Source organism: Astatotilapia calliptera, chromosome 4 (genome assembly GCF_964374335.1).
Source record: "Astatotilapia calliptera chromosome 4, fAstCal68.1, whole genome shotgun sequence".
In the NCBI taxonomy this organism is placed as follows: domain Eukaryota; kingdom Metazoa; phylum Chordata; class Actinopteri; order Cichliformes; family Cichlidae; genus Astatotilapia; species Astatotilapia calliptera.
This window is the reverse complement of record NC_137425.1, coordinates 29,464,897-29,478,104: the sequence shown is the minus strand read 5'-3', so window position 1 is coordinate 29,478,104 and position 13,208 is coordinate 29,464,897.

Here is a 13,208-nt window from a genome sequence, read left to right as displayed (position 1 = left end):
ATAGGCGGCGAAGATGCGGCAGGAGATTTCCTAATGGAGACTGCCCCAGAAGGTGTCTTGGTTAAACTGCTGAAGGTGAGCAGCTGCCTGAGAAGCAAACTGGATGTGGTACTGATAAAATCCGGTGCCACCAAATCGTAACGCAAGGCCGAGAATAATGGTCACATAGGAGTCAAACTCTTGTCTTCGGGAGGGAAAAGCAGTGCAGAGGACGCCTCTGTATAACGAGAAGACTAGAGAAAACTCGACCGGAGTGAGCTCTTTCCACCGAGAAGGGGCCGCATCACGTATAATAATGGAACTGTTGTGGCCATCAATCACCCTAGGAAGAGCAGGGAGAATGAGCTCAGCTAAATCTACATATTTACCAGCGATGATTTGTTGGCGAAGGTTAGCAGATGCAGAGAGAGGCATGTTATCGGATTGACAAAAGCAGATGCTTCTCTCTTTCAGAACACGTTGGAGATGGGCGATGGTCCAGTCGGAGATCTTCGTGGGCAGAGAATCTTCGGGAGACCTCACCGGAGCGTGGGAACGGTGGCGCATCCTCGGAGTTGAAGGCTGAGAGCGATCACGGGCCAGAGACGCCCCTCAGGGTGATCCGGAGTGGAGCTCTGCCGAGAAGTTTTACTGGGAGGGGATCGGAGGTTGTAGCTTTGCATGGAAGGGGAGAGAGGAGGTCCGGGGAATGCGAATGGCAGACCTGACGGCTGCGCGGCGAGGACGGCTGCTGGAAGGCGCGCCAGACGGGCCAGCTGTAATAGGGCACTCCGCAGTGGCTCCACTGGGGAGATCAGTTTGCAGATCCCGAACTGCCCGGGGAAAATCAGGTGGAGAAAGAGTGAGGGCTTGGTCCGATGGGCTGAGTGACGAGGAATCCATGGTAATGGGCCGAAGGGTGAGTAAGAATCAAGCTCTTAGAATTGCAAGGCGTCTGACGACGAGGGGTGTTCGCATAAAAATGAGAAGAGCAGGTATTGGAGAAGGGGGGGTTTTATAACCTGAGGCCGAAGGGGGCATGAAGGAGGAGTGGTCCCGCTCCTGAAATTCAGATGATATCTCCATCTGTCTTCAGACTGTGCAGAATGCTGCAGCGAGACTCTTAAAAAAGCACCAAGAGATTATCATCTGTTGGTGCTTTTTCCAATTTGCAGTGCATAGCAGTTGTTTATCATCATCAGTAAGGGATGTCTTATTATAGTACATATGTATAGGGCTTTGGAGTTGATGTCATGCCGCAATGTATTGTGGGAGCGTGGCACCATCTTCCGGGTCCACAAATCAAAACAAACACACTGTGTTGGAACGACGACCACAATAAACATGCTTAAAAGAAGCTCAAAAGAAAATGGACGGTATAGAGACCGATTGCGTCCACAGGCGAAGCGGCGGTTACTTGAAAAAAAATAGAGTGGATCGCAAATGTGGACCCATATGAAATACGGCAGTTGAGTAAAAACCACCGACGACTTACCGCCATTATCCTACCCCGATATCTTTATGTATCTTGCTTGTGGAGTAAGCGCTTACACTGCGAACCAGTTTCGTAATTACAAATCGCTGGAGGCGCACATCCAATTTACTAACGGCTGGGTGCAAGATTTGGCTATTTTCAAGCCGCCAAACTGTGAGTACATTGTCATTCAAACCAAGGTGTCAGCTGGAGTGCATCGAGTGTAATAGCCATGGTTCACCCCCTACCACAATTAATGTTATACATTTGTCAATGAACTGCTAAAATCTCGTTGTCATATTATGTGTCCATAATTGTAAAGTTGATGCAAACTACCACATTGATAATCGGGCAAGATATTACAGCCATTTCATAGGCAGGCTTCCCTACAGTTGTGCGAAAGAATCAGTGAATCGTTACATAGCACGTATGTCTGCAAAGTCACTCCCATTCGATGTTTGTTCGCAATTTCTATAACCTCCGAGACCTCCAACGATAATATTATTAAGCTATAAAGAGTGATATGAACATATATAGAACTTACCCAAATGAAAATGTCCGGTAAGTTAAGTGATATCTGGAAATGTAAGCGAACTGGATATCAGCTCCTCTCACGGCTTAATACATTTCCATTTGGAGATATAAGATACTATCATTTCATCTGACATCATATTACTGATAAATAACTGACATTTTTCATTTTTCTAACTGACAAATTTCCAATACCCCCCACCCCGTCTCCCTGCGTATTTTTATGTGTTCATGCTCCTGGAAGTTTTGGGTTGCCAGAGGGATCGCGACCCCAGAGGTGTTCCTACGCTGGAGGCAGCTACAGCTACCATCATCCAAAGCCAGCTGTAGCAGATGACTGTTGTCAGGAGTGACCTATTTAAGAGTGTGGCTGAGCTCCAGTCTGCGCTGGATTCTAAAGTCCCACTTATCAGTACAGCTGTGGACTTTGTATGAAAAAAAAAACCCTCGCTATTGTGAATGATCCTGCTAACCTGTGTGTTATGTATTGCCAGGAATCGGGGAGCAAAGCCTGATTTTTGGAGTCACGATGTGGGAACAGGGGTGTTTTTTGGGTGGCTGTTTTTACTTTTTCATAGACACTTGTGCACTGTGTGGGATTCAGGAAGACTCACCAGGGTAGCCACAGTTCCTGATTTTGTATACAGTTTTTTGGTATCGTCCACGGTAAATACACTCCCTGTTCATCATCGTCATCAGAGTCCTGTGTTTGGGTCAGCTTTTAACCTGCAACTCCACAGTCTGCTACTGCCACGGTCGTTGACAGAATTCAATTCAATTCAATTCAATTTTATTTATATAGCGCCAAATCACAACATAAGTCGCCTTAAAGGCGCTTCATAGATACAGAGAAAAACCCAACAATCATATGACCCCCTATGAGCAAGCACTTTGGCAACGGTGGGAAGGAAAAACTCCCTTTTAACAGGAAGAAACCTCCGGCAGAACCAGGCTCAGGGAGGGGCGGCCATTTGCTGCGACCGGTTGGGGTGAGAAGAAGAAGAATCCAGCCTCTATGGAAGCTGCAGAATGTGAGTGAAGTTGGCCGCCCCACCTTCTTCAAATCCAACAGAAGTGGTATCAAACGTTTGTGCTACGTTTGTGCTGGTTTGTGCTGCAAAACTTTTCCTTTGTGCTGCTATCATTTTAAAGATATTAATAAAAATTTGTAGAGGTCATCAGAGGTCAACCAGCCCCCCCCCCCCACATTAATTAAATCAAACAAAATGGGTGTCAATCAACCGTGCTATGTTTGTGCTGGTTTGTGCTGCAAAAATTGTCGTTTGTGCTGCTTCTGTTTTAAAGATATTAATGAAAATGTAAAGGTCAAAAGGTCAACCAGCCCCCCCACATTACCCAAATCCAACAAAAGTGGTATCAAACGTTTGTGCTACGTTTGTGCTGCTAAACTTGTCGTTTGTGGCGCTTTCATTTTAAAGATATTAATGAAAATGTAAAGGTCAAAGGGTCAACCAGCCCCCCCACATTAATGGAATCAAACAAAATTGATGTCAAACGTTTGTGCTACGTTTGTGCTGGTTTGTGCTGGTTTGTGCTGCAAAAATTGTCGTTTCTGCTGCTATCATTTTAAAGATATTCAAGAGAATTTCTAGAGGTCATCAGAGGTCAACCAGCCCCCCCACATTAATGGAATCAAACAAAACTGGTGTCAATCAACTGTGCTACGTTTGTGCTGGTTTGTGCTGCTAAAATTGTCGTTTGTGCTGCCTCTGTTTTAAAGACATTAATGAAAATGCAAACGTCAAAAGGTCAACCAGCCCCCCACATCACCCAAATCAAACAAAAGTTGATGTCACAGGTTTGTGCTGCAAAAAATTTTGTTTGTGGTGCTATTATTTTAAAGATATTAATAAAATTCCATCCATCCATCCATTTGCTTATCCTTTTAAGGGTCGCAGGGGGTGCTGGAATCTATCCCAGCTGTCATAGGGCAAGAGGCAGGGTACATCCTGGACAGGTTGCCAGTCTGTCACAGGGCCAACACACAGGGACAGACAACCATTCGCACTCACATTCACACCTATGGGCAATTCGGATTAACCAATTAACCTATCACCACAAGCTGCATGTCTTTGGAGAGAGCCCGGAGAGAACCCACGCAAACACGGGGAGAGAACCTGCAAACTCCACACAGAAAGACCCTGGCATGATGGTGGAATTGAACTCAGGACCTTCTTGCACTCAACAGTGCTAACCACCGTGCTGCCGTAATAATAACATTAAATAACATTTATGAAGAAATTTAAAGGGGCATGCTAGTAGGTGCGTATCAGTTTATAATTAGATAAGGTGTTTTGAGCCAATAAGCTTGTTGTTGATCACTGACTACCATGTTTCTTAACATTACCTTACTCCATCTAGTGTGCTACCAGCAGGGTATATGCTAAAATGCTAATGGTTGTTAAAACATTAACCTAATAATATGTGAACTGTAGCTTTTAAGTCAAATGCTAATATTAACAAAAGTGCTGTCATTTGTATGTGGGCTGTCATGACCAAGTTGTATAAAATTAACATACACAGGAGTGCACTTCAGTGATTCAGGAAATCTGAACTCAAAGGCTCCAAACAGCCTGCAGAACTGTGAATCTTAGGTAACTGTCAATGTTACCTGAAAGGGCCAACCTATATTTTTTGCAAGAGTCAAACTTCTGTAGCCATGGTCACAAAGGGCTATTAAATGAGTGGGCTATTAAACACGTGTGGGATTGACACAGACACAGATTTATCTCAACAGAGTCTGGATTTATCTACAAGTATTTTAATGATGAGCTTTGAACATTGACTGAATTCATTTTTATACCGATCAAATGAATTTTGAACTAGATCGTGTTAAGGATAAACTGATAAACTCTGCCAAAAAAACAAACATAGCAACCTGTGTTTGGTTTGTGATCACCAGGGGTGCTATCATACACATTCTTCTTCTGAGAGAAAAAAACAAGACTTGAAGAAAACATGTGCTAGCTATCTTATTTGCATTTTTAAGCTAGATCCCATGAGCAACAGCAATCATCAACACTTCAATTTACTACGTCAAAACAGTGTATCAAAGTAAGTACTTTTATGTCCACTTAAAGATGTAGAATTAAAGTTATAACCAAATTATAGCAGTAATATATCACATTTTTAATTGTTGCTTGACAGATGCCAAAGAAATCAGTGGTGGACAAAATTGCACTATTTGAAGTCCTTCGTGCTTCTAAAGAAGCAGTCATAAAAAATGGAAAAGTTTCAACTCCAAGTGATGACATATGGCAAAATCTATGCAAACAAGTTGGTGAAAAGATGACACCAAAAGCTCTTTACACTTTTGTTAAATTAAACAGACACAATGTATGGGCTGCTCTGGATTACAGTGATGAAGAGAGACTGACTGACAATGATAATGATTTTGAACAAAGCAGCTCTCCTTTTCAAAACGAAGACTGCAAGACTTTCAATGTGGAGCTCCCATTTGAACAGTGGATACATATGATTCTACATAAAGTCACATACAAAAAGAATACTTTCATGAAAAGGGAATACACAATTTTGAAGCCAGGTACATGGACTCATGTTGTAAACCAGGGAATCTGGAAAGAGGTTAAAAGTACATGCACCATTACTTTTAAACGAGCCAAGGTGTACCCCAGAACAGTATCTTGTTTTATTAAAATCAGAGGCTTTTGCAAAGAGTGTAGTGGCCAGCTGTACATTGCATGTGAAAAGGAACCTGAAAATCACTGTCCAATGGTGCTGAAGTGTGTAATGGCAAACACGGATGAATCCATGCACACTGGCTTTTCTAAGAGAGCCATGTCCGGAAGTCTGAGGGCACAAGTAACAAAAGAACTTTGTGAAGGCAGACTGCAGCCCCATGTGTGGAGAGCATCAGAGGCAGCAAAGCTGATGGACTTTGGTGATCCAGAGCCAAGCCATCTACCAAATTTGACAACTCTGCACAAAGCCAAACACGAACAAAATTAACTAGAAGTTGCTCATAAAAACCCAATACTGTCTCTCCACTCATTAAACTACAGTTCCCCTCACAGTGGAAGCATTTGGGACATTGGATTAGATAAGTTCTTCTGTCACTACTGGAGTCACACTCAAATGCTGATGTACAAGACTGAAAAGCACCCCATAGTCGCCTTTGATGCGACTGGCTCAGTTGTAAAAAAGCTTCTCAGGCCTAATGGTTTGTCTGGAAATATCTTCCTGTATCAAGGTGTGTTAACAGGAAGGGACAACTCTCACGTTTCAGTGGTGCAAATGTTGTCAGAGAGACATGATGTCCAGGCAATCACAGGATGGTTATCTGAATGGATTCGTGCTGGAGCACCAATCCCAAAGGAGGCCATCTGTGATTTCTCCTTAGCTTTACTTGGTGCTTTAGTTAAGGCTTTAACACATCATTCAAATTTGAAGAGCTACATTAATGAATGCTCTGGTGTCTTGCTTCGGAAAAAATCCTACAAACTACCACCATGTTTCATCAGAGTGGATGTGGCACACTTAATCAAAATGATTTGCCAGTGGGACTGTTTGAGAAAAAAGCCTCATCGGGTGAGGGATTTCTACGTGTGATCAATGGTCAAGTCCCAATCCTTGGAAGAAGCAAAGGTACTAATACGCAGCATTGCTATTGTGGCATTAAGTGAGACAGAAGGTTGTGACAGTTTTGGAAACCCCATTATGTCAGAAGTGTCCAAATCAAATCTGAAAAGAAAAATTGCAGATGAGACTATGTCTGTTTCTGATGAAAAGTAAGAAGAAGACATTAGATTGGATCCATGCACAGAAATAAACACTGACTTAAGGCAGTGGGTGGCAGATATTTGTTAGGGGAGCAGGTGCCATGCTGAAGATCATGGCGATCGAGACAATATGCACTATCTACCTGAGCTCGTCCCACACCTAATTAGATTGGAAGGATACCTATCACTCTGGACTGGAGTAATGGTTCCCCTATTTCAGAGCGTAAAGCTCACTGCAACTTCAGCTAATGTTGAAGCAGAGTTCAAGAACATTAAACATGGTCTGTTCAAGCATGAAAATCTCCCTATAAGGATAGATAAATTCATTGCACGTCATCTTGGTTTTATTGAAGGGAACATGCGGATCTGTTCTGCAAAACAAATACGAAAAGAAGCAGAGGTTGCCAGACAGGATGGTACAGTGAAGCGTCAGTATCCACACAAAGCCTTTGTGGAGCAGGAAGTGGATGATAACCCCTCTCAGGAGCCCAAAATTGACACAGACATGGACATTGAAGAAACAGCAGCTTTGGAAAACTGGAGAGGCCTTGCAGTTCCACCAAAGAAGAGGAAATTGACCTCATACCTCTCCCCTTGTCCTGAATGGCTCCACTCAGATCCAGCTGTGAAAAAGAAAAAAGTAAAGCTAGGGCTGTTAAAAAATGGAAATAATCAACAACCAGTAAAACTTGGCAAAGGACAATACTGTGTCATGAACACCTGTGCCTTTGATGCTTTCTGTCAAAGTCTGTGCTGCGCTTACTGTGACAGTCGTACTGCTCAAAACATGTTGAATAGTTCAGAGGAGAACAAAGTATTCCAGCTTGTGAAATCCCTTGCTTCAAAGGGTGTCACTCAACATGCCTATTCATTGAGGGCAGAGGTGCTGAGCTCAATATTCTGCCCTGTTCAGTTGAAGACTGGTGTTCGTCGTGTTGATGCACAGTGCCATGTCTCCACAGTAATTCAAAAAACATTGATGGAAAATCCAAGTCAAGTCAAGTCAAGTCAAGTTTATTTATAGAGCACATTTAAAAACAACCAAGTGTTCACTTCACAAGACAGTGTTCCTCCCAGTACTGCAAACTTTACACACCAAACACAAGGCAAATACCTTTTGTTTCCATTGATCTGTCAGTCCTCTCAGCTTTTGGCATAGCTCACCTTCAGTCTGCTGTTGAACAAGGGCTCAACCTTCCAGCATCGCCATGCCTAAGACCAATCAAAAGTCCTGATGCATCTCCAACAGCATTTAAAACAAATTCATCAGGAAAGCAACTTTGCACAGGGACTGTTTGTCACAGTTTCACCCTGAGAGAGCTTGTATGGATTGACACAGACCTTGGAAAATGCTCTACAGAAACTCTGGAGCACACTTTTCACAGTCCAAAAAGGTTTTTGGTTACTTAATTCCCATCCACTCTGCTACTTCAAGGAGAGAAATTCACACTGAAAGCAGTCATTACATTTCAGGAGGGCCCAACACCAGAAACACTCGGGCATTATATGACATTCTGTAACAGGACCCCGTACATCTGGGAGATGTATGATGACCTAAGAAAGGATGGAACCATAGCATCTGAAAACACCAGCGTATGTCCGCACGCTGTGCTCTACACAAAGGAATGATGGCAAGATCTCATGAAAGAAAGTCCTTTTCTAGTTTGTGAGTTAGATGATGGAAATAGCTGTTATTTTTCAGTTATTGTATTAGACTTGTGAGGCTCAGACAGTTCCATGTATTTACCTTTTCTAACAGGAAACTATATACTACATTGTTCTCGTAGTTTTGTATTTTGTTACCAGCAAATAAAGTATTTTCTCCAACCGAATGCATTAATTATTTTAAATGCTATATTTAACCTAGTTTTTAAATAAGTTATAGCAGTTTGATTACTAGGTTTAAGAGTGTGATGAGAAGAAAAAAATATCCAATGCTGGTTAATATCTCTCAATTTCTTTACAGTAAAGAAAGTGTCACAGGCTGGGTCTCCGACCCAGCACTCTGAGTTTTCTTTGTATTTGTCTCATTTTGTTATGTGATCAGTTTTGTGTTATTTCCTATTTTTCCTTTAGTTTAGGCAGTTATTGTTCTTGGTTTTCTATGTTTTGGGGTTTTGTAATTATTCATCACGTATTAGGTCTGTTAAGTTGTGTTGTCATGTTTTAGTATTTCCTGTTTTATTCTGGCAATGTCATGTGTTCTTTGTTTATTGTATTTAGCTTTCCTCTCCTGGTCCTGTCATTAGGTTTATGTCTGTCAGCTGTTTTCCCCCATGTGTCGCCACTTCCCCTGATCACCTCATGTCTGTATTTAAGCCTTTTGTTTTCTCCATGCCATTGTCGGTTCGTCTGTTTACATCACCGCAGTCATGGTTATAGTTTTCGTCTGTTTAAGCTCACCTCAGTCATAGTTATAGTTTTTTGGTCTTAGTACCTTTAGTGTTTTGTTTCTTAGTGTCTTGCCAGTTTAGTGTTTTTTGTTTCTTAGTGTTTTTGCCAGCTTAGTGTTTTGTTTCTTAGTGTTTTGCCTGTTTGTTTTGGTCTCTTGGTTTATTTCCTGCCGGCATCGCAATAAAGCTTCACCTTCTGTTAAAACCTTACTACTCCTCATCGTCATCTGCTTTTGGGTCCTGTTTCCACACACACACCGGCGCACCCCGCCGTGACAGAACGAACCGACCAGTATGGACCCAGCGGATGCTGCTCTCACCGAGTGTCTGGAGGAGACTGCTCGGATCCAAGTGATCCTCGACCGCATCTTTACAGCGCCCGATTTAAAGAGCAAGCAGGTAATGATTAGCGTTGCTGAAGCTATCATGGAGAGGGATCCTCGCCTTCTCCAGCTCCCGGACTCACCTGCCATACTTGATGCCTTTACAAAGATAAAGGAGATGCTGCAGGCCCAGGGATTGTCGAGTCAGGAAAAGGCTTCCAGCACCCACCAGTCACAACAACCCCACAATCAGTCATCTCCATTGCTGCCTCCGGAACCTGAGTGTGTTCGTGTCGGTTCGCTGAGATTCGCCGCAGCGTCACCACCTCTCAGCTCACCAGTTTCCACGCCCTCATCACAGTTTCGCCATACTCCTGTCACAGTTCAGCGCGAGGAAGCGCCGGACACCATAGACTTGGACGACGACGAGCGCCAGTCTATATTCTGCGCTCTCTTGGAGGAGGAGCTCCGGTGGAAGCCGTGGCTCATTCCGGAGCACGAGCACTCTTTCCGGGGAACTCGACTGGCTCTCGGGGGACCTCAGAGTTACCAGGGACTTCCACCTATTTCACCGCCGTCTTCCACTCCTAAGAAAAAGCGGCGTGCGCGCCGCCGACGCTCCATTACACAAACACAAGTGAGTGACTATATCTTGGCACCTCATGTTTTTTCTCCGGAGGTTATCGAAACTGACACTACTTTTCCGGTTAATGAGCCCGGCTATACAGAGACTGTTTGCCCTGGAAAAGCTAGCCATCAGGCTCAGCTAAGCTGCTGTGGGACTGCTATCCAGGCCGGTTTGGAGACGGAGGTACAGCTGGTGCAGCCAATTTCAGTGTCAGTCGGAGGGCCCGGCCTCATGTTTCGTCTGCTGGAGGTTCAGGAGAACCCAGCCAGCCTCATGTTTCATCTGCTGGAGGTTCAGGAGAACCCAGCCAGCCTCATGTTTCGTCTGCTGGAGGTTCAGGAGAACCCAGCCAGCCTCATGTTTCGTCTGCTGGAGGTTCAGGAGAACCCAGCCAGCCTCATGTTTCGTCTGCTGGAGGTTCAGAAGACTCCAGCCAGCTTCATGCTTCGTTTGCTGGAGGTTCAGGAGAATCCAGCCAGCTACATGCTTCGTCTGCTGGAGTTTCAGAAGAACCCAGCCAGCTTCATGCTTCGTCTGCTGGAGGTTCAGAAGACTCCAGCCAGCTTCATGCTTCGTTTGCTGGAGGTTCAGGAGAATCCAGCCAGCTACGTGCTTCGTCTGCTGGAGTTTCAGAAGAATCCAGCCAGCTTCGTGCTTCGTCTGCTGGAGGTTCAGTTGAACCCAGCCGGCTTCAAGTTTCGTCTGCTGGAGGGCCCGAGGTGCCCGTCCAGCCTCATGCCACGTCTGCTGGCGGGCCCGAGGAGCTCGTCCAGCCACCTTCTGCTTCTGCTACGCCTGTTCCAGCTTCAGCCTGTGCTTCGCCTGGCCCAGCTTCAGCCTGTGCTTCTGCTTCGCCTGGTCCAGCTTCAGCCTGTGCTTCTGCTTCGCCTGGTCCAGCTTCAGCCTGTGCTTCTGCTTTGCCTGGTCCAGTTCCGGCCTGTGCTTCGCCCTGGTCCAGTTCCGGCCTGTGCTTCGCCTGCTGCGGCTCCGGCCTGTGCTTCGCCTGCTGCGGCTCCGGCCTGTGCTTCGTCTGCTGCGGCTCCGGCCTGTGCTTCGTCTGCTGCGGCTCCGGCCTGTGCTTCGTCTGCTCCGGCCTCCGTGTCTTCAGCTCCGCCTGGTCCGGCCTCCGCCTCTGCAGCTCCGCCTGGTCCGGCCTCAGCCTCTGCAGCTCCGCCTGGTCCGGCCTCCGAGTGTTCAGCTTCGTCTGCTCCTGCTCGTCCCGTCCGGCCTGCTCGTCCCGTCCGGCCTGCTCGTCCTGCTCGTCCCGTCCGGCCTGCACGTCCTGTCTGGTCTGCACGTCCTGTCCGGCCTGCTCGTCCTGCACGTTCTGTCCGGCCGATGACTGGACGTCGTTGCCATCATGGACAGCCCTCTGAACTACGCCGCCGTCATGGACGGCCCTCTGAACTGCTACGCCACCAGTGCCTCCCGCCCGGCCGGCCTCCTGACCTGCTCGGTCGCCGTCGCTGCCTCCCGCCCGGTCGGCCTCCTGATCTGCTCCGTCGCCACCGGTGCCTTCTACCTGGCCGGCCTCCTGAACTGTTTTCTGGGTTCTTGGACCGTTGGCCTCCGGGTCAGCCCCCTGAGCTCGTGGATTTTGGACTGCTGGACCGTTGGCCTCCTGGTCGGCCTCCTGAACTTTTGAACTGTCTTTTGTTTTGTTGTCGGCCTCCGGGGCGGCCACCTGAACCGCTTCGCCATTCGCTCCTGTTCTGCCGGGTTCATGGTCGCCCTCCTGAAGTCGGGTCTCGGACTTTTTGTGCCATTGTTGTGTTTGCTCTGTGTGTTTTCGTTTCTTTGTTTTTTGTGGCCTTGTTTCTGGCCCTCCGTCCTGGGCCCCCGCCGCCCGCCCTTGGTGGGTTGTTGTGGTTTTGTTTTCTGGGTGTTTTCGGGCGTCTGGAATCCGCCCTTGAGGGGGGGGCTCTGTCACAGGCTGGGTCTCCGACCCAGCACTCTGAGTTTTCTTTGTATTTGTCTCATTTTGTTATGTGATCAGTTTTGTGTTATTTCCTATTTTTCCTTTAGTTTAGGCAGTTATTGTTCTTGGTTTTCTATGTTTTGGGGTTTTGTAATTATTCATCACGTATTAGGTCTGTTAAGTTGTGTTGTCATGTTTTAGTATTTCCTGTTTTATTCTGGCAATGTCATGTGTTCTTTGTTTATTGTATTTAGCTTTCCTCTCCTGGTCCTGTCATTAGGTTTATGTCTGTCAGCTGTTTTCCCCCATGTGTCGCCACTTTCCCTGATCACCTCATGTCTGTATTTAAGCCTTTTGTTTTCTCCATGCCATTGTCGGTTCGTCTGTTTACATCACCGCAGTCATGGTTATAGTTTTCGTCTGTTTAATCTCACCTCAGTCATAGTTATAGTTTTTTGGTCTTAGTACCATTAGTGTTTTGTTTCTTAGTGTTTTTGCCAGCTTAGTGTTTTGTTTCTTAGTGTTTTGCCTGTTTGTTTTGGTCTCTTGGTTTATTTCCTGCCGGCATCGCAATAAAGCTTCACCTTCTGTTAAAACCTTACTACTCCTCATCGTCATCTGCTTTTGGGTCCTGTTTCCACACACACACCGGCGCACCCCGCCGTGACAGAAAGTGGCTGGCTTTAGAAACTTTTGGTAATATCTTTAAAATGAAAGCAGCACAAACGACAATTTTAGCAGCACCAACCAGCACAAACGTAGCACAAACGTTTGACACCCATTTTGTTTGATTTAATTAATGTGGGGGGGCTGGTTGACCTCTGATGACCTCTAGAAATTTTTATTAATATCTTTAAAATGATAGCAGCACAAAGGAAAATTTTAGCAGCACAAACCAGCACAAACGTAGCACAAACGTTTGATACCACTTTTATTGGATTTGAAGAAGGTGGGGGGGCCAACTTCACTCACATTCTGCAGCTTCCATAGAGGCTGGATTCTTCTTCTTCTCACCCCAACCGGTTGCAGCAGATGGCCGCCCCTCCCTGAGCCTGGTTCTGCCGGAGGTTTCTTCCTGTTAAAAGGGAGTTTTTCCTTCCCACTGTTGCCAAAGTGCTTGCTCATAGGGGGTCATATGATTGTTGGGTTTTTCAGTTCATCTGACCACACGGTGCTGCGTTCACTCCACATGTGCATCAGTG